The sequence below is a fragment of the Acartia tonsa genome, unplaced genomic scaffold (genome assembly GCF_053477335.1).
Source record: "Acartia tonsa isolate MP-2025a unplaced genomic scaffold, ASM5347733v1 sca8, whole genome shotgun sequence".
In the NCBI taxonomy this organism is placed as follows: Eukaryota; Metazoa; Arthropoda; class Copepoda; order Calanoida; family Acartiidae; genus Acartia; species Acartia tonsa.
In genome coordinates, this window is record NW_027649602.1 from 52,291 (window position 1) to 65,118 (window position 12,828).

At 41.8% G+C, this 12,828-nt stretch overlaps 54 non-coding genes across 54 annotated transcripts; 26 read left to right on the forward strand and 28 right to left on the reverse strand.

The window, feature by feature from the left end:
- Positions 1–97: 97 nt before the first annotated feature.
- TRNAE-UUC (transfer RNA glutamic acid (anticodon UUC)) lies at positions 98–169 on the reverse strand. Its single transcript has one exon. It is a non-coding gene; the product is annotated as a tRNA-Glu (tRNA).
- A 3-nt stretch (positions 170–172) lies between these two features.
- TRNAV-AAC (transfer RNA valine (anticodon AAC)) lies at positions 173–245 on the reverse strand. Its single transcript has one exon. It is a non-coding gene; the product is annotated as a tRNA-Val (tRNA).
- A 131-nt stretch (positions 246–376) lies between these two features.
- TRNAG-UCC (transfer RNA glycine (anticodon UCC)) lies at positions 377–448 on the forward strand. The gene has a single exon. It is a non-coding gene; the product is annotated as a tRNA-Gly (tRNA).
- Positions 449–519: 71 nt separating this feature from the next.
- TRNAM-CAU (transfer RNA methionine (anticodon CAU)) lies at positions 520–592 on the forward strand. Its single transcript has one exon. It is a non-coding gene; the product is annotated as a tRNA-Met (tRNA).
- A 46-nt stretch (positions 593–638) lies between these two features.
- On the reverse strand, positions 639–761 carry TRNAL-CAA (transfer RNA leucine (anticodon CAA)). The gene is made up of 2 exons: positions 724–761; positions 639–683 (listed from the first exon to the last, which is right to left on the reverse strand). It is a non-coding gene; the product is annotated as a tRNA-Leu (tRNA).
- A 76-nt stretch (positions 762–837) lies between these two features.
- On the reverse strand, positions 838–910 carry TRNAR-UCU (transfer RNA arginine (anticodon UCU)). The gene has a single exon. It is a non-coding gene; the product is annotated as a tRNA-Arg (tRNA).
- Positions 911–1,047: 137 nt separating this feature from the next.
- Positions 1,048–1,121, forward strand: TRNAI-AAU (transfer RNA isoleucine (anticodon AAU)). The gene has a single exon. It is a non-coding gene; the product is annotated as a tRNA-Ile (tRNA).
- A 91-nt stretch (positions 1,122–1,212) lies between these two features.
- On the reverse strand, positions 1,213–1,284 carry TRNAD-GUC (transfer RNA aspartic acid (anticodon GUC)). Its single transcript has one exon. It is a non-coding gene; the product is annotated as a tRNA-Asp (tRNA).
- A 75-nt stretch (positions 1,285–1,359) lies between these two features.
- Positions 1,360–1,432, reverse strand: TRNAK-UUU (transfer RNA lysine (anticodon UUU)). Its single transcript has one exon. It is a non-coding gene; the product is annotated as a tRNA-Lys (tRNA).
- Positions 1,433–1,632: 200 nt separating this feature from the next.
- Positions 1,633–1,751, forward strand: LOC145311409 (5S ribosomal RNA). Its single transcript, XR_013876689.1, has one exon. It is a non-coding gene; the product is annotated as a 5S ribosomal RNA (ribosomal RNA).
- Positions 1,752–2,401: 650 nt separating this feature from the next.
- Positions 2,402–2,520, forward strand: LOC145311381 (5S ribosomal RNA). The gene has a single exon (XR_013876664.1). It is a non-coding gene; the product is annotated as a 5S ribosomal RNA (ribosomal RNA).
- A 152-nt stretch (positions 2,521–2,672) lies between these two features.
- On the forward strand, positions 2,673–2,791 carry LOC145311425 (5S ribosomal RNA). The gene has a single exon (XR_013876704.1). It is a non-coding gene; the product is annotated as a 5S ribosomal RNA (ribosomal RNA).
- Positions 2,792–2,881: 90 nt separating this feature from the next.
- On the forward strand, positions 2,882–2,954 carry TRNAA-AGC (transfer RNA alanine (anticodon AGC)). Its single transcript has one exon. It is a non-coding gene; the product is annotated as a tRNA-Ala (tRNA).
- Positions 2,955–3,118: 164 nt separating this feature from the next.
- On the forward strand, positions 3,119–3,237 carry LOC145311417 (5S ribosomal RNA). Its single transcript, XR_013876697.1, has one exon. It is a non-coding gene; the product is annotated as a 5S ribosomal RNA (ribosomal RNA).
- Positions 3,238–3,324: 87 nt separating this feature from the next.
- Positions 3,325–3,443, forward strand: LOC145311394 (5S ribosomal RNA). The gene has a single exon (XR_013876676.1). It is a non-coding gene; the product is annotated as a 5S ribosomal RNA (ribosomal RNA).
- An 87-nt stretch (positions 3,444–3,530) lies between these two features.
- Positions 3,531–3,649, forward strand: LOC145311347 (5S ribosomal RNA). The gene has a single exon (XR_013876632.1). It is a non-coding gene; the product is annotated as a 5S ribosomal RNA (ribosomal RNA).
- A 66-nt stretch (positions 3,650–3,715) lies between these two features.
- On the reverse strand, positions 3,716–3,786 carry TRNAG-GCC (transfer RNA glycine (anticodon GCC)). Its single transcript has one exon. It is a non-coding gene; the product is annotated as a tRNA-Gly (tRNA).
- Positions 3,787–4,211: 425 nt separating this feature from the next.
- On the reverse strand, positions 4,212–4,329 carry LOC145311369 (U5 spliceosomal RNA). The gene has a single exon (XR_013876653.1). It is a non-coding gene; the product is annotated as a U5 spliceosomal RNA (small nuclear RNA).
- A 329-nt stretch (positions 4,330–4,658) lies between these two features.
- Positions 4,659–4,850, reverse strand: LOC145311363 (U2 spliceosomal RNA). The gene has a single exon (XR_013876647.1). It is a non-coding gene; the product is annotated as a U2 spliceosomal RNA (small nuclear RNA).
- A 267-nt stretch (positions 4,851–5,117) lies between these two features.
- Positions 5,118–5,282, reverse strand: LOC145311356 (U1 spliceosomal RNA). The gene has a single exon (XR_013876640.1). It is a non-coding gene; the product is annotated as a U1 spliceosomal RNA (small nuclear RNA).
- Positions 5,283–5,801: 519 nt separating this feature from the next.
- On the forward strand, positions 5,802–5,920 carry LOC145311349 (5S ribosomal RNA). The gene has a single exon (XR_013876634.1). It is a non-coding gene; the product is annotated as a 5S ribosomal RNA (ribosomal RNA).
- Positions 5,921–5,986: 66 nt separating this feature from the next.
- Positions 5,987–6,105, forward strand: LOC145311395 (5S ribosomal RNA). The gene has a single exon (XR_013876677.1). It is a non-coding gene; the product is annotated as a 5S ribosomal RNA (ribosomal RNA).
- Positions 6,106–6,171: 66 nt separating this feature from the next.
- Positions 6,172–6,290, forward strand: LOC145311402 (5S ribosomal RNA). The gene has a single exon (XR_013876683.1). It is a non-coding gene; the product is annotated as a 5S ribosomal RNA (ribosomal RNA).
- A 56-nt stretch (positions 6,291–6,346) lies between these two features.
- TRNAG-GCC (transfer RNA glycine (anticodon GCC)) lies at positions 6,347–6,417 on the reverse strand. The gene has a single exon. It is a non-coding gene; the product is annotated as a tRNA-Gly (tRNA).
- A 92-nt stretch (positions 6,418–6,509) lies between these two features.
- Positions 6,510–6,582, forward strand: TRNAK-CUU (transfer RNA lysine (anticodon CUU)). The gene has a single exon. It is a non-coding gene; the product is annotated as a tRNA-Lys (tRNA).
- A 77-nt stretch (positions 6,583–6,659) lies between these two features.
- Positions 6,660–6,733, forward strand: TRNAT-CGU (transfer RNA threonine (anticodon CGU)). Its single transcript has one exon. It is a non-coding gene; the product is annotated as a tRNA-Thr (tRNA).
- Positions 6,734–6,792: 59 nt separating this feature from the next.
- TRNAF-GAA (transfer RNA phenylalanine (anticodon GAA)) lies at positions 6,793–6,865 on the reverse strand. The gene has a single exon. It is a non-coding gene; the product is annotated as a tRNA-Phe (tRNA).
- Positions 6,866–6,936: 71 nt separating this feature from the next.
- On the reverse strand, positions 6,937–7,008 carry TRNAQ-CUG (transfer RNA glutamine (anticodon CUG)). Its single transcript has one exon. It is a non-coding gene; the product is annotated as a tRNA-Gln (tRNA).
- A 75-nt stretch (positions 7,009–7,083) lies between these two features.
- On the reverse strand, positions 7,084–7,156 carry TRNAV-CAC (transfer RNA valine (anticodon CAC)). Its single transcript has one exon. It is a non-coding gene; the product is annotated as a tRNA-Val (tRNA).
- An 85-nt stretch (positions 7,157–7,241) lies between these two features.
- On the forward strand, positions 7,242–7,314 carry TRNAR-ACG (transfer RNA arginine (anticodon ACG)). Its single transcript has one exon. It is a non-coding gene; the product is annotated as a tRNA-Arg (tRNA).
- A 52-nt stretch (positions 7,315–7,366) lies between these two features.
- On the reverse strand, positions 7,367–7,440 carry TRNAN-GUU (transfer RNA asparagine (anticodon GUU)). Its single transcript has one exon. It is a non-coding gene; the product is annotated as a tRNA-Asn (tRNA).
- Positions 7,441–7,889: 449 nt separating this feature from the next.
- On the forward strand, positions 7,890–7,961 carry TRNAE-CUC (transfer RNA glutamic acid (anticodon CUC)). Its single transcript has one exon. It is a non-coding gene; the product is annotated as a tRNA-Glu (tRNA).
- Positions 7,962–8,085: 124 nt separating this feature from the next.
- On the forward strand, positions 8,086–8,158 carry TRNAR-CCU (transfer RNA arginine (anticodon CCU)). Its single transcript has one exon. It is a non-coding gene; the product is annotated as a tRNA-Arg (tRNA).
- Positions 8,159–8,252: 94 nt separating this feature from the next.
- Positions 8,253–8,342, forward strand: TRNAI-UAU (transfer RNA isoleucine (anticodon UAU)). The gene is given in 2 exon segments: positions 8,253–8,290; positions 8,307–8,342. It is a non-coding gene; the product is annotated as a tRNA-Ile (tRNA).
- Positions 8,343–8,851: 509 nt separating this feature from the next.
- On the reverse strand, positions 8,852–8,931 carry TRNAL-UAG (transfer RNA leucine (anticodon UAG)). Its single transcript has one exon. It is a non-coding gene; the product is annotated as a tRNA-Leu (tRNA).
- Positions 8,932–9,060: 129 nt separating this feature from the next.
- Positions 9,061–9,132, reverse strand: TRNAT-UGU (transfer RNA threonine (anticodon UGU)). The gene has a single exon. It is a non-coding gene; the product is annotated as a tRNA-Thr (tRNA).
- A 147-nt stretch (positions 9,133–9,279) lies between these two features.
- On the forward strand, positions 9,280–9,351 carry TRNAA-UGC (transfer RNA alanine (anticodon UGC)). Its single transcript has one exon. It is a non-coding gene; the product is annotated as a tRNA-Ala (tRNA).
- Positions 9,352–9,444: 93 nt separating this feature from the next.
- LOC145311377 (U6 spliceosomal RNA) lies at positions 9,445–9,551 on the reverse strand. The gene has a single exon (XR_013876660.1). It is a non-coding gene; the product is annotated as a U6 spliceosomal RNA (small nuclear RNA).
- Positions 9,552–9,622: 71 nt separating this feature from the next.
- TRNAW-CCA (transfer RNA tryptophan (anticodon CCA)) lies at positions 9,623–9,694 on the reverse strand. Its single transcript has one exon. It is a non-coding gene; the product is annotated as a tRNA-Trp (tRNA).
- A 142-nt stretch (positions 9,695–9,836) lies between these two features.
- TRNAA-CGC (transfer RNA alanine (anticodon CGC)) lies at positions 9,837–9,909 on the forward strand. Its single transcript has one exon. It is a non-coding gene; the product is annotated as a tRNA-Ala (tRNA).
- Positions 9,910–9,953: 44 nt separating this feature from the next.
- TRNAP-CGG (transfer RNA proline (anticodon CGG)) lies at positions 9,954–10,026 on the reverse strand. Its single transcript has one exon. It is a non-coding gene; the product is annotated as a tRNA-Pro (tRNA).
- A 108-nt stretch (positions 10,027–10,134) lies between these two features.
- Positions 10,135–10,216, forward strand: TRNAS-UGA (transfer RNA serine (anticodon UGA)). The gene has a single exon. It is a non-coding gene; the product is annotated as a tRNA-Ser (tRNA).
- Positions 10,217–10,328: 112 nt separating this feature from the next.
- Positions 10,329–10,412, reverse strand: TRNAL-UAA (transfer RNA leucine (anticodon UAA)). Its single transcript has one exon. It is a non-coding gene; the product is annotated as a tRNA-Leu (tRNA).
- Positions 10,413–10,501: 89 nt separating this feature from the next.
- TRNAS-GCU (transfer RNA serine (anticodon GCU)) lies at positions 10,502–10,583 on the reverse strand. The gene has a single exon. It is a non-coding gene; the product is annotated as a tRNA-Ser (tRNA).
- A 103-nt stretch (positions 10,584–10,686) lies between these two features.
- TRNAE-UUC (transfer RNA glutamic acid (anticodon UUC)) lies at positions 10,687–10,758 on the reverse strand. Its single transcript has one exon. It is a non-coding gene; the product is annotated as a tRNA-Glu (tRNA).
- Positions 10,759–10,761: 3 nt separating this feature from the next.
- TRNAV-AAC (transfer RNA valine (anticodon AAC)) lies at positions 10,762–10,834 on the reverse strand. The gene has a single exon. It is a non-coding gene; the product is annotated as a tRNA-Val (tRNA).
- Positions 10,835–10,965: 131 nt separating this feature from the next.
- Positions 10,966–11,037, forward strand: TRNAG-UCC (transfer RNA glycine (anticodon UCC)). The gene has a single exon. It is a non-coding gene; the product is annotated as a tRNA-Gly (tRNA).
- A 71-nt stretch (positions 11,038–11,108) lies between these two features.
- On the forward strand, positions 11,109–11,181 carry TRNAM-CAU (transfer RNA methionine (anticodon CAU)). The gene has a single exon. It is a non-coding gene; the product is annotated as a tRNA-Met (tRNA).
- Positions 11,182–11,227: 46 nt separating this feature from the next.
- TRNAL-CAA (transfer RNA leucine (anticodon CAA)) lies at positions 11,228–11,350 on the reverse strand. The gene is made up of 2 exons: positions 11,313–11,350; positions 11,228–11,272 (listed from the first exon to the last, which is right to left on the reverse strand). It is a non-coding gene; the product is annotated as a tRNA-Leu (tRNA).
- A 76-nt stretch (positions 11,351–11,426) lies between these two features.
- On the reverse strand, positions 11,427–11,499 carry TRNAR-UCU (transfer RNA arginine (anticodon UCU)). Its single transcript has one exon. It is a non-coding gene; the product is annotated as a tRNA-Arg (tRNA).
- Positions 11,500–11,636: 137 nt separating this feature from the next.
- Positions 11,637–11,710, forward strand: TRNAI-AAU (transfer RNA isoleucine (anticodon AAU)). Its single transcript has one exon. It is a non-coding gene; the product is annotated as a tRNA-Ile (tRNA).
- A 90-nt stretch (positions 11,711–11,800) lies between these two features.
- TRNAD-GUC (transfer RNA aspartic acid (anticodon GUC)) lies at positions 11,801–11,872 on the reverse strand. Its single transcript has one exon. It is a non-coding gene; the product is annotated as a tRNA-Asp (tRNA).
- Positions 11,873–11,947: 75 nt separating this feature from the next.
- Positions 11,948–12,020, reverse strand: TRNAK-UUU (transfer RNA lysine (anticodon UUU)). The gene has a single exon. It is a non-coding gene; the product is annotated as a tRNA-Lys (tRNA).
- Positions 12,021–12,220: 200 nt separating this feature from the next.
- LOC145311411 (5S ribosomal RNA) lies at positions 12,221–12,339 on the forward strand. The gene has a single exon (XR_013876691.1). It is a non-coding gene; the product is annotated as a 5S ribosomal RNA (ribosomal RNA).
- Positions 12,340–12,828: the final 489 nt, after the last annotated feature.

A 12,828-nucleotide genomic window follows, 5' to 3' on the forward strand; every position in this document is an offset into this window, starting at 1 on the left:
AGAGGTTAACCTAGATTACTTGCAAAGCATACATAACAATAACAACAACAAACACAAAAACAACAAAGTATATATTGCATCACTCGTGTCAAAAGGCTTCCCACGCCGGGAGTTGAACCCGGGCCTCCTGGGTGAAAGCCAGATATCCTAGCCGTTAGACCACGTGGGATTCTGTTTCCGTCCGGGATCGAACCGGAGACCTTCTGCGTGTTAGGCAGATGTGATAACCGCTACACCACGGAAACTTGTTACATCAGTTAGACAGCTTTATTGCCATAATTTTTTTCTTTAAACTCCTGACTAAAGTGTGCTAGTTACTAGGCAAAAATGTATTTGTGGTTTTCACTTTTGAGTACATTATAGTTCTGTACAATAAGCGTCAGTGGTATAGTGGTGAGCATAGCTGCCTTCCAAGCAGTTGACCCGGGTTCGATTCCCGGCTGACGCATTTTCATCTGTGTTGCCTAGGAGTACATTTTTGTACATTTAAAAAGTGTAGTAATCCTACACTGCCAACAAGCCTCCGTAGCGCAGTAGGCAGCGCGTCAGTCTCATAATCTGAAGGCCGTGAGTTCGAGCCTCACCGGGGGCAGGCAAACACTTTTTCATCTCCTGGTTGTGTTTTGAAAAAATAGTTTTGTCAGAAGTGGGATTCGAACCCACGCCCTCATCGAGGACCAGAATTCTCACAACCACTCTCTATCAGAGAGCAAGGAAGTTGTCCTTGAGTCTGGCGCCTTAGACCACTCGGCCATCCTGACTGTTAATATAGTGTTCACGGATTAAGAAATCCCATGTTTTGATAAGCCAAAAAGGTTAGCCAAAATGCAATGTTAGCATCCCATCTGGGGATCGAACCCAGGACCTTTGGATTAGAAGTCCAACGCGCTATCCTCTGCGCTAATGGGACTTGGTTAGAGAAAAGAAAATAGTAGCATTTGTTGACAGAAAACATTATGGAAGGCAAGAAAAAGAAAATCAAGTAGAGAAGAAAAAAAGTATGTAGTTTTTGTATTGTGCTTATACTTATACACATCATATTAGTCAGGCCCGTTAGCTCAGTTGGTTAGAGCGTCGTGCTAATAACGCGAAGGTCACGGGTTCGATCCCCCTACGGGCCAGATAATACTTTTACCAAATTGAACAGTTTGCAGTGGCGGAAATATTTAATGGAAAAAAAAAAGAAATTTCACAAGGTTGAAAAAGTTATCTCTCCCCGACCGGGAATCGAACCCGGGCCTTCCACGTGACAGGCGGAGATCCTCACCACTAGACTATCGAGGAATTCTTATAAATCGGCCATTTTCTAGTCACTACGTACGTATCACACTGATTGGAGACTTGAACAAAAGATGGGAGCGCCCGAGCAGGGGCTCGAACCCTGGACCGTTAGGTTAAAAGCCTAACGCTCTACCGACTGAGCTACCCGGGCATCATGCTATTTTAAAATTACAGTAACAAAATTGTCTCACCAGATGGCAGCAGCATTTTAGTTCATGGTAGGCTTGGTTTTCTCTCTGTTTATTTTTGGTTAAGTGCAACCTGAGTTGTATAGAATAAATCATCCCTCCATAATTTTCCTGTATTGTAGCATTTTGCATTTAGTATAAGTCACATTTTCCATGGTCAAATGTCTACGGCCATACCATGTTGAAAGCACCAGTTCTCGTCCGATCACTGAAGTTAAGCAACATTGGGCCAAGTTAGTACTTGGATGGGTGACCGCCTGGGAATACTTGGTGTCGTAGGCAAATCTTTTCATCCTTTTTTATAAGTTGAGAGAAAAAAAAAAAGTCTGAGAAATGTAAACCAGACAACTGCTTATGTTCATTTTTTACACCTAAAGCCCTTATACAATGCAACCACTATGATATAATATGTAGTTACTGTTTTTGTCACCAGATGGCAGCTCTATTTAGTTCCCAGTTAGGCTTTGTTTTCTCCGTGTTAAGGCATAGGTTTTAAGTTGACAACTATTAATGTTCGATAAAATGATATCTTTTAGTATTACACATACCTATTTGGATTAATATTTTAGTTACTTTGTGCTTGTATTTTATGAAAATTAACTTTTCCGGTCGGACCTTTAACAAATATCAAAAATATATGATTGTCCAAGTTACTTTACATCATTGTCTAAAACGACCAAGCTAATATTGCTTGATTCACTTCTACAAGAGGTGTGTATCAGCTCTGCTTCGATGGGTCGCTCACCTTGAGTCCGCTCGGGTTGAGTGTCTGTCTTAGTCAGTCACAAACATCTTTATTCAGGGTTAAAGAGAACCCACTAATCACTGAAACCAATCAAGAACATTGAATTATTTACCGTAGATACCTGTACGTATTTTCTCTTGGTAATGCATTTTCCATTTAGTTTATGCCACATTTTCCTTTGATAAATGTCTACGGCCATACCATGTTGAAAGCACCAGTTCTCATCTGATCACTGAAGTTAAGCAACATTGGGCCAAGTTAGTACTTGGATGGGTGACCGCCTGGGAATACTTGGTGTCGTAGGCTTTAACATTTTATCCATATTTCAAAATTTGTCTCTTTTTCTTCCTTGTCCGTAGATTCCTGTACTGTTGAGCGTTTTGCATTCATTTCACGCCACATTTTCTCTTCGTAATGCATTTTGCATTTAATTTACGCCACATTTTCCGTTGATATATGTCTACGGCCATACCATGTTGAAAGCACCAGTTCTCGTCCGATCACTGCAGTTAAGCAACATTGGGCCAAGTTAGTACTTGGATGGGTGACCGCCTGGGAATACTTGGTGTCGTAGGCTCTAACATTTTATCCATATTTCAAATTTGTCTCTTTTTCTTTCTTGTCCAAGAGAAATTTCTAATCACTGAGAACATAAGGTGAAACCCAAGGGGATGTAGCTCAGATGGTAGAGCGCTCGCTTAGCATGCGAGAGGTACGGGGATCGATACCCCGCATCTCCAAGTATCATTTTTCCCCCTACTACACAAGCACCAAACAAAAAAATAAACACACAAAGAAAAACAAAAGTCTGAAAATTTAAACCAGTAAAACTTTAAACCTTTTTGTTGCATTAGAATGTTATTTAATAAACCAGAAGTTAGAAGAGCCTTTGCTAAGAGTAAATGTCTACGGCCATACCATGTTGAAAGCACCAGTTCTCGTCTGATCACTGAAGTTAAGCAACATTGGGCCAAGTTAGTACTTGGATGGGTGACCGCCTGGGAATACTTGGTGTCGTAGGCTCAATATTTTTGGAATTTTGACCCAACCAATCCTAGCCCAAACCTGACTAAACCTCACACAAGTTTGAAAATCATGTTGAAACTTTATGTCTACGGCCATACCATGTTGAAAGCACCAGTTCTCGTCCGATCACTGAAGTTAAGCAACATTGGGCCAAGTTAGTACTTGGATGGGTGACCGCCTGGGAATACTTGGTGTCGTAGGCTCAATATTTTTGGAATTTTGACCCAACCAATCCTAGCCCAAACCTGACTAAACCTCACACAAGTTTGAAAATCATGTTGAAACTTTATGTCTACGGCCATACCATGTTGAAAGCACCAGTTCTCGTCCGATCACTGAAGTTAAGCAACATTGGGCCAAGTTAGTACTTGGATGGGTGACCGCCTGGGAATACTTGGTGTCGTAAACTCTACATCTTTCTTTCTTACCTTGTCACTGAAAACAGAAAAGTTGTGTTAACGTAGAAAATAATTGCTGCAACGTCCGGGAATCGAACCCGGGCCGCCCGCGTGGCAGGCGAGCATTCTACCACTGAACCAACGTTGCTGGCATGCTCTTTGGCTATTCGTATAACCCAACCCCTTGCTGAAAATCATTATTCAGAAATCTGTCAATTTATAACCCAAATACAGATTGATATAGCTTTACACCTGAACGATTAATATGACTTGCTGTAAGTAGACTTTGGCAGTAGGTAAGGACTTTCTTCAGCCCGGCAAGACAATATCTGAGTGATCCTTGGTTCACTTGTACACACCTTTTAGTGAAGTGAATCAAGCAAGTATAGCTTGGTCAGTTTAGACAAATGGTAACTGCAATTTTAGCCATTCCTACCGTAGGCTATTTGTCAGCATGGTTGGCCAGTTTTATTTTTACAAATTTGAAGCAGTTGGTTGGAGATGAATGGTTTTGTGGTAAACACATCCTGACATCCTGTCCCTACATGCCTGTTGTAATATGTTTCTTTAAGTGGGCTCTCTCATGAAAAGCCTTCAGATAAATTGGATGTAATTCCAATATGATCCACTTACACGGAAATCTTTAGTAAAAGGCGAAAGATTTATTCGTGCTGTAGGTAGATCCTGGACATGCTCAAACAACACAAATAGCTCCATATCCTTGGCAGCTGTTAGGCTTGTTCCGTTGACCAATCTAATGTAGTTGTCAGCAAAGACATGTAGAGATTGTGTCAAAGTTCAGCTTATTCACCAAAAAAACACAAGCCCCTAGAATAACTTGAGGCAGAAAATTATCCAATAAATGACATTCAACTTTAGGGGTTTGCACCACCTAGCATTAAAACATTGAACTACATAAAGGAAGTGGAGCCATTGTGCTTTTGGCAGCATGCTTGTTGACTTGTGCAAACTTGATACAGGTTGTACACAACGTATTGAGTGGTCCAGTTTAGAATTGGGGACAAGTGGGCCGATCCTGGTGGTACTGCAATACCAGGCCAACCCGTGATAAGGCTGGAGCAAGCTCCAAGTCCTCATCCCCTAACAAAAATGAGTTTAATATCGAAGGGGACACATGGTCCCCGTATCAGATATTAAGCTGATAAGAACAGATACTACACTTTGATCTTAGCCAAAAGGCCGAGAAGCGATGCCAAAGAATAGTTCCAGTATACTACCTTAGAGTCATAACCTGACTATGGTACTGTCTGGCAAAAGATTGGCATGCAGGCTGCCTAATCATTGTTAGAGAGAGTATAGTCAATCTGCCTAGTTCAAAGCAAAGACTTTACTTTAAATTGGGCTTCGATAGAAGCCTTTTTCTGGCCAACTACACAAACTTTAGCAATTCCTGGTGTGTAAAATTTGAACTAGATGGTTAAGTTAAACATTCTAATTCTGTTGTCTGTTCTGTATTTATTAGGGGATGCGCGAACGCAGTCCCCAACTACCAAAAATTGTGCGTTCGAGTTACCCACGTTTGGGGTAATCGTAGGGGTCAGCCATGCCTGAGTGCAATGGCACAGCCTCACCCTAGAGGAACCACCTTAGTGATCATGGTTAACCTCCACGCCAGGTAAGTATGAGGGAAAGAGTCGATTTCAGTGTATGGGTGACAAAGACTATAGATATTTTGCTGACCAGCTTCACGACTTTACACAAAACATGATTCAGTTGAAGTGTCCCCTCAGAAATGCTATATTTATACTTTTTCAAATGGTTGGTGACATACATTGTTGATGAAACCTTCGGTAGGAGGTCTTCCATTGAAACAAATGCGACACCTAGAGGCCAAATTATTGACTACATAAAATACATGTTTGCTACTTTACGGGTTATGCATTCCTATTGCAAATAGTGAGCTATCATCAGCTCTGACAGAAATAACATTACAGTTCACACTGCAACCACTGGATCTATACACACCTCTTAGTGAAGTGAATCAAGCAAATTTAGCTTGGTCAGTTTAGACAAATACATAATGCAAACTGTCACTTGTTATAACAAGATTACCAAGAGTTAGCACTGGTCGCAACGCAACAAACCATACAGAAGGATGGTATGGTAATATCCACATTATAATGTGAAAATGCCTTACCAAATGTCTACGGCCATACCATGTTGAAAGCACCAGTTCTCGTCCGATCACTGAAGTTAAGCAACATTGGGCCAAGTTAGTACTTGGATGGGTGACCGCCTGGGAATACTTGGTGTCGTAGACTTAACATTTTTGGAATTTTGACCCAAACAATCCTAGCCCAAACCTAACTAAACCCCACACAATTAATGTCTACGGCCATACCATGTTGAAAGCACCAGTTCTCGTCCGATCACTGAAGTTAAGCAACATTGGGCCAAGTTAGTACTTGGATGGGTGACCGCCTGGGAATACTTGGTGTCGTAGGCTCAATCTTTTTGGAATTTTGACCCAACCAATCCTAGCCCAAACCTAACTAAACCCCACACAATTAATGTCTACGGCCATACCATGTTGAAAACACCAGTTCTCGTCCGATCACTGAAGTTAAGCAACATTGGGCCAAGTTAGTACTTGGATGGGTGACCGCCTGGGAATACTTGGTGTCGTAGGCTTATCCATTTTTAAAAAATTGCCTCAAAAAAGTTGTGATACTGTAGAAAATAATTGCTGCAACGTCCGGGAATCGAACCCGGGCCGCCCGCGTGGCAGGCGAGCATTCTACCACTGAACCAACGTTGCTGGCTTGCTTTAATGATATTCGTGTAGTTAGTTTTTGTGTACCTATTGCAAAGACCAACCATACAAAGTGCAGAGCCCAGGCAGCTAACATAGCCCGGCTAGCTCAGTCGGTAGAGCATGAGACTCTTAATCTCAGGGTCGTGGGTTCGAGCCCCACGTTGGGCGAATTTTTTTTTATATGGAACAGTTTTTAAAAATATATTTGAATTTGTTTCGTGATATACTGACAATAGGGTAATTCAGGCGCCATGGCTTAGTTGGTTAAAGCGCCTGTCTCGTAAACAGGAGATCCCGAGTTCGACTCTCGGTGGTGCCTTGATCCTTTTATTACTACTATCCATGGCTACACATACATAGGGTAAAGATTTGCAAAAATGCCGCGACCCGGGATCGAACCGGGGACCTTTAGATCTTCAGTCTAACGCTCTCCCAACTGAGCTATCACGGCTAGTTAAAATGATGTTGCTTATCTTGGTCAAGATGGAAAAAAGATCACTTTTACATGGCTCTAAAAAGTTTAGGTCCTACCGAGATTTGAACTCGGATCGCTGGATTCAGAGTCCAGAGTGCTAACCATTACACCATAGGACCTTGATGCAGATCTAAACTCCAAAGGGTAAAAAAAATTATTTTGTATAAAAAGAAAAGAAAAAAAACCTTATGTATTGGTTCCTGCCGGGATCGAACCGGCGACCTTGTCCGTGTGAAGGACACGTGATAACCACTACACTAAGGAACCATTGTTAACCAAGAAACCAAGCCAAGATACATAACAAACAGACATAAAATGTGCAACTACAAAGCCACGTCACTAGGTTAAGCCAGGTCTCGTGGCGCAACGGATAACGCGTCTGACTACGGATCAGAAGATTGCAGGTTCGAATCCTGCCGAGATCGAAAATTTTAAAGATTCGTTTGGCTATTAAAGAAAATTGCTATAAAATAAAGTCGCCCCCGGGTGGGCTCGAACCACCAACCTTTCGGTTAACAGCCGAACGCGCTAGCCGATTGCGCCACGGAGGCTAATACAAGTTAATAATATTACATTATTTTTAATATTATTCTATGGAGCCTTAAAATATAAAAACAAAAAAAGATTGGTTTACTTATGTTGGTAGGGCTAATTACCACCGAACACTCATTAGCGCGGTCCGACTACTGACCGACACGGAAACTCTTGGCTGCTGGGTTTCCCCTCTGGCCCAATCCGCCCCTCATTAAGCAACCTGATCACCTAGGACTCCTCCTAGGTGGCCATGTTGATGCCAGGCTTAGTGCGGACGCCAATTCAACGTGTTTCAATGGTAACCAGGCGTTCCCTGCCTCAAACCATCCCAAACTCTGACCTCCCAGTAGCAGGATTACAGAACTTCGCCACGGTTCCAGTCAACAATCATATCAATTTCTGTCACAATGTACCAGTTGAATTGCAATTTTTTTCATGTTTAATTTTGGGTGTAATTACGCCAGCTTCCGTTATGGTCTAGTGGTCAGGATAGCTGGCTCTCACCCAGCAGGCCCGGGTTCGATTCCCGGTAACGGAAAAATACATTTTGTCGAACCCCCAAGTAATTATATCAACATCCCCGATCCAAAAAAAAAAGGAGATAAAAAAGATAGAGAATTGGATATTTCTAAGTTTTTACTTTTCAGCCAGGGTGACACCAAGCCTGCGTGGCCTAATGGATAAGGCGTCGGTCTCCTAAACCGAAGATTGCGAGTTCGAGTCTCGCCGTGGGTAACATTATCTTTTTAGCAAAAGTTGTTTTGGTTGCAGTGCTTCCAAGGTTTCTTGAAGGCAGTGTAGTAGCAAATATGGAGAGTGAAAGCAAGCTGCTCTAGTGGCGCAATCGGTTAGCGCACGGTACTTATAGACAGTACAACAAGTTATGCCGGGGTTGTGAGTTCGAGCCTCACCTAGAGCAAGCACTTTTTCAACCCTTAAACCTGGCAGGGTCTTCCAAGAAAAGAGCAAAAATATATTTTTTTTTACTTAAACAAAGCATTTTATCTTACCAAAATACTAAAATATTCTCTAGCAGTACCTCATAATATCAAATACAGGTACTGTGGTTCGATTTCAAATTTTTTTTGTAACTATGCTTTACTAACCAACAATCAATCAAGGAAAAAAGTTTGTTAAAGAATATAGATAGATTGGTATTTTCTTTTTACTACTGTTTTAAATCTATCAAGTTAATAACAAATTCAATAAAATTGACTGAATAACCATATAAATGTATAAAGATTTGTGATTTAAATTATGCCATGAAAAATCCTCCAATGTGTTTTGTAAAAATCTTTGAAACTTTTGATTTAATTGTTTATGTATGTACACTCAAGAATGATGAATCTTATCTGATCTAGAAAGGCAGAAGGATACTAAATTGTAATTGTGATTCATAGTAACCGAGTTATTACTAAAATAAATTTTTGACAGCTGTGGGATTCGAACCCACGCCCTTGCGGACTGGTGCCTAAAACCAGCGCCTTAGACCACTCGGCCAAACTGCCTGTTGTGCTGGTAGTTGTGCGAATAAGAAAAATTGTTTCTTAAGTTTTTTTTTTCAGCCTTACTGTGCAAAAGCATCAAACACCTAAAAAAAAAATTGTTTTTCCAGTGAGTGATTTTACAAAATTAACTGCCTCCAGAGAGGATTGAACTCTCGACCCCTGGTTTACAAGACCAGTGCTCTGCCACTGAGCTATAGAGGCTTGCCTGTTCACGTTGCACAATTTAAACCTAGCCTAACCTAGCCTAACCTAACCTAACCTAAGCTATTGCGGTTTGCACCTTGTGTTAAAGACTTTGAAATTGCTAAAGGATTCAGTTGAGTATTAGTCAGCTCATGCATTCAACAGGGGGATGTAGCTCAGTGGTAGAGCGCATGCTTTGCATGTATGAGGCCCCGGGTTCGATCCCCGGCATCTCCAATTAACAATGATTTTTGTTATTTCTTTGAAGTTGTCTGTTGTTCAAAATGAGTACTTTAGTGAAAAAATATTTGTATGGGGTTATGCGGACACAAAAATGTGGAACGCTTCACGATTTTGCGTGTCATCCTTGCGCAGGGGCCATGCTAATCTTCTCTGTATCGTTCCAATTTTAGTATATGTACTGCCGAAGCAAGTACATTTGAGTATAGAATTTAGTTGTCTATAAAGATCAGCATTTGTTACACAAATTGCAAAAAGACAATTCTGTTGACCCTGACGTGATTTGAACACGCAGCCTTCTGATCTGGAGTCAGACGCGCTACCGTTGCGCCACAGAGTCAGATGTTAGAATTGCTGCAACTTTGAATTCATGCGAAACTAAAGGAAAGTCTTTTTTTTTCCCTTTTTTCTATCCACTATACAATGCAAGCGACCAATAGAAAAAAGGCGCTGCTTTCGTCCGGCCCCTATGATGGAAACCAGGGGTCGTAGCTCAGCTGGTAGAGCGTCTGATTCGCATTTAGAAGGTCTCGGGTTCAAATCCCGACGACTCCAAATTTTTTTTCTTTTCAATTTTCAAAAGTATTAGGCAAAACCATGGGCTTGACCGGGAGTTGAACCCGGGACCTCTCGCACCCGAAGCGAGAATCATGCCGCCTAGACCATCAAGCCTGGCTTTTGCCCTGTTAACTGTCAGTAGCAGCCTGTAATTCATCAATTTACCTGCCGATTGCTTCCAGCTGTGATGCTGTATTCATGGATGGCCGTCAACCAGAGCCAGCAGTCGTGGCCGAGTGGTTAAGGCGTTGGACTTGAAATCCAATGGGGTTTCCCCGCGCAGGTTCGAATCCTGCCGGCTGCGAAAGTCAGATTTTGTTAGTATCTAGTGTTTTTTTTTACTTTTTTTTTGCAAAACCAGAAAGTTACCTTGCAACTCACATGGCCTTCCTGGTATAGTGTTAAAATAAGACTTTTGTCAGGTGTGGGGTTCGAACCCACGCAATCTTACGATTATGAGAGCTTAAATCTCACGCCTTAGACCACTCGGCCAACCTGACAGGTTGCCACAATGCGGCACTCATTGCAAAACGCATGAAATCACGACTGACAAGCACTGATTTAGCAAAGCTCCACAAAATAATTCTCGCGACGAAGATGGGATTCGAACCCACGCGGGCAGAGCCCATTGGATTAGCAGTCCAACGCCTTAACCACTCGGCCACCTCGTCTGTGAAAGAGGTTAACCTAGATTACTTGCAAAGCATACATAACAATAACAACAACAAACACAAAAACAACAAAGTATATATTGCATCACTCGTGTCAAAAGGCTTCCCACGCCGGGAGTTGAACCCGGGCCTCCTGGGTGAAAGCCAGATATCCTAGCCGTTAGACCACGTGGGATTCTGTTTCCGTCCGGGATCGAACCGGAGACCTTCTGCGTGTTAGGCAGATGTGATAACCGCTACACCACGGAAACTTGTTACATCAGTTAGACAGCTTTATTGCCATAATTTTTTTCTTTAAACTCCTGACTAAAGTGTGCTAGTTACTAGGCAAAAATGTATTTGTGGTTTTCACTTTTGAGTACATTATAGTTCTGTACAATAAGCGTCAGTGGTATAGTGGTGAGCATAGCTGCCTTCCAAGCAGTTGACCCGGGTTCGATTCCCGGCTGACGCATTTTCATCTGTGTTGCCTAGGAGTACATTTTTGTACATTTAAAAAGTGTAGTAATCCTACACTGCCAACAAGCCTCCGTAGCGCAGTAGGCAGCGCGTCAGTCTCATAATCTGAAGGCCGTGAGTTCGAGCCTCACCGGGGGCAGGCAAACACTTTTTCATCTCCTGGTTGTGTTTTGAAAAAATAGTTTTGTCAGAAGTGGGATTCGAACCCACGCCCTCATCGAGGACCAGAATTCTCACAACCACTCTCTATCAGAGAGCAAGGAAGTTGTCCTTGAGTCTGGCGCCTTAGACCACTCGGCCATCCTGACTGTTAATATAGTGTTCACGGATTAAGAAATCCCATGTTTTGATAAGCCAAAAAGGTTAGCCAAAATGCAATGTTAGCATCCCATCTGGGGATCGAACCCAGGACCTTTGGATTAGAAGTCCAACGCGCTATCCTCTGCGCTAATGGGACTTGGTTAGAGAAAAGAAAATAGTAGCATTTGTTGACAGAAAACATTATGGAAGGCAAGAAAAAGAAAATCAAGTAGAGAAGAAAAAAAGTATGTAGTTTTTGTATTGTGCTTATACTTATACACATCATATTAGTCAGGCCCGTTAGCTCAGTTGGTTAGAGCGTCGTGCTAATAACGCGAAGGTCACGGGTTCGATCCCCCTACGGGCCAGATAATACTTTTACCAAATTGAACAGTTTGCAGTGGCGGAAATATTTAATGGAAAAAAAAAGAAATTTCACAAGGTTGAAAAAGTTATCTCTCCCCGACCGGGAATCGAACCCGGGCCTTCCACGTGACAGGCGGAGATCCTCACCACTAGACTATCGAGGAATTCTTATAAATCGGCCATTTTCTAGTCACTACGTACGTATCACACTGATTGGAGACTTGAACAAAAGATGGGAGCGCCCGAGCAGGGGCTCGAACCCTGGACCGTTAGGTTAAAAGCCTAACGCTCTACCGACTGAGCTACCCGGGCATCATGCTATTTTAAAATTACAGTAACAAAATTGTCTCACCAGATGGCAGCAGCATTTTAGTTCATGGTAGGCTTGGTTTTCTCTCTGTTTATTTTTGGTTAAGTGCAACCTGAGTTGTATAGAATAAATCATCCCTCCATAATTTTCCTGTATTGTAGCATTTTGCATTTAGTATAAGTCACATTTTCCATGGTCAAATGTCTACGGCCATACCATGTTGAAAGCACCAGTTCTCGTCCGATCACTGAAGTTAAGCAACATTGGGCCAAGTTAGTACTTGGATGGGTGACCGCCTGGGAATACTTGGTGTCGTAGGCAAATCTTTTCATCCTTTTTTATAAGTTGAGAGAAAAAAAAAAAGTCTGAGAAATGTAAACCAGACAACTGCTTATGTTCATTTTTTACACCTAAAGCCCTTATACAATGCAACCACTATGATATAATATGTAGTTACTGTTTTTGTCACCAGATGGCAGCTCTATTTAGTTCCCAGTTAGGCTTTGTTTTCTCCGTGTTAAGGCATAGGTTTTAAGTTGACAACTATTAATGTTCGATAAAATGATATCTTTTAGTATTACACATACCTATTTGGATTAATATTTTAGTTACTTTGTGCTTGTATTTTATGAAAATTAACTTTTCCGGTCGGACCTTTAACAAATATCAAAAATATATGATTGTCCAAGTTACTTTACATCATTGTCTAAAACGACCAAGCTAATATTGCTTGATTCACTTCTACAAGAGGTGTGTATCAGCTCTGCTTCGATGGGTCGCTCACCTTGAGTCCGCTCGGGTTGAGTGTCT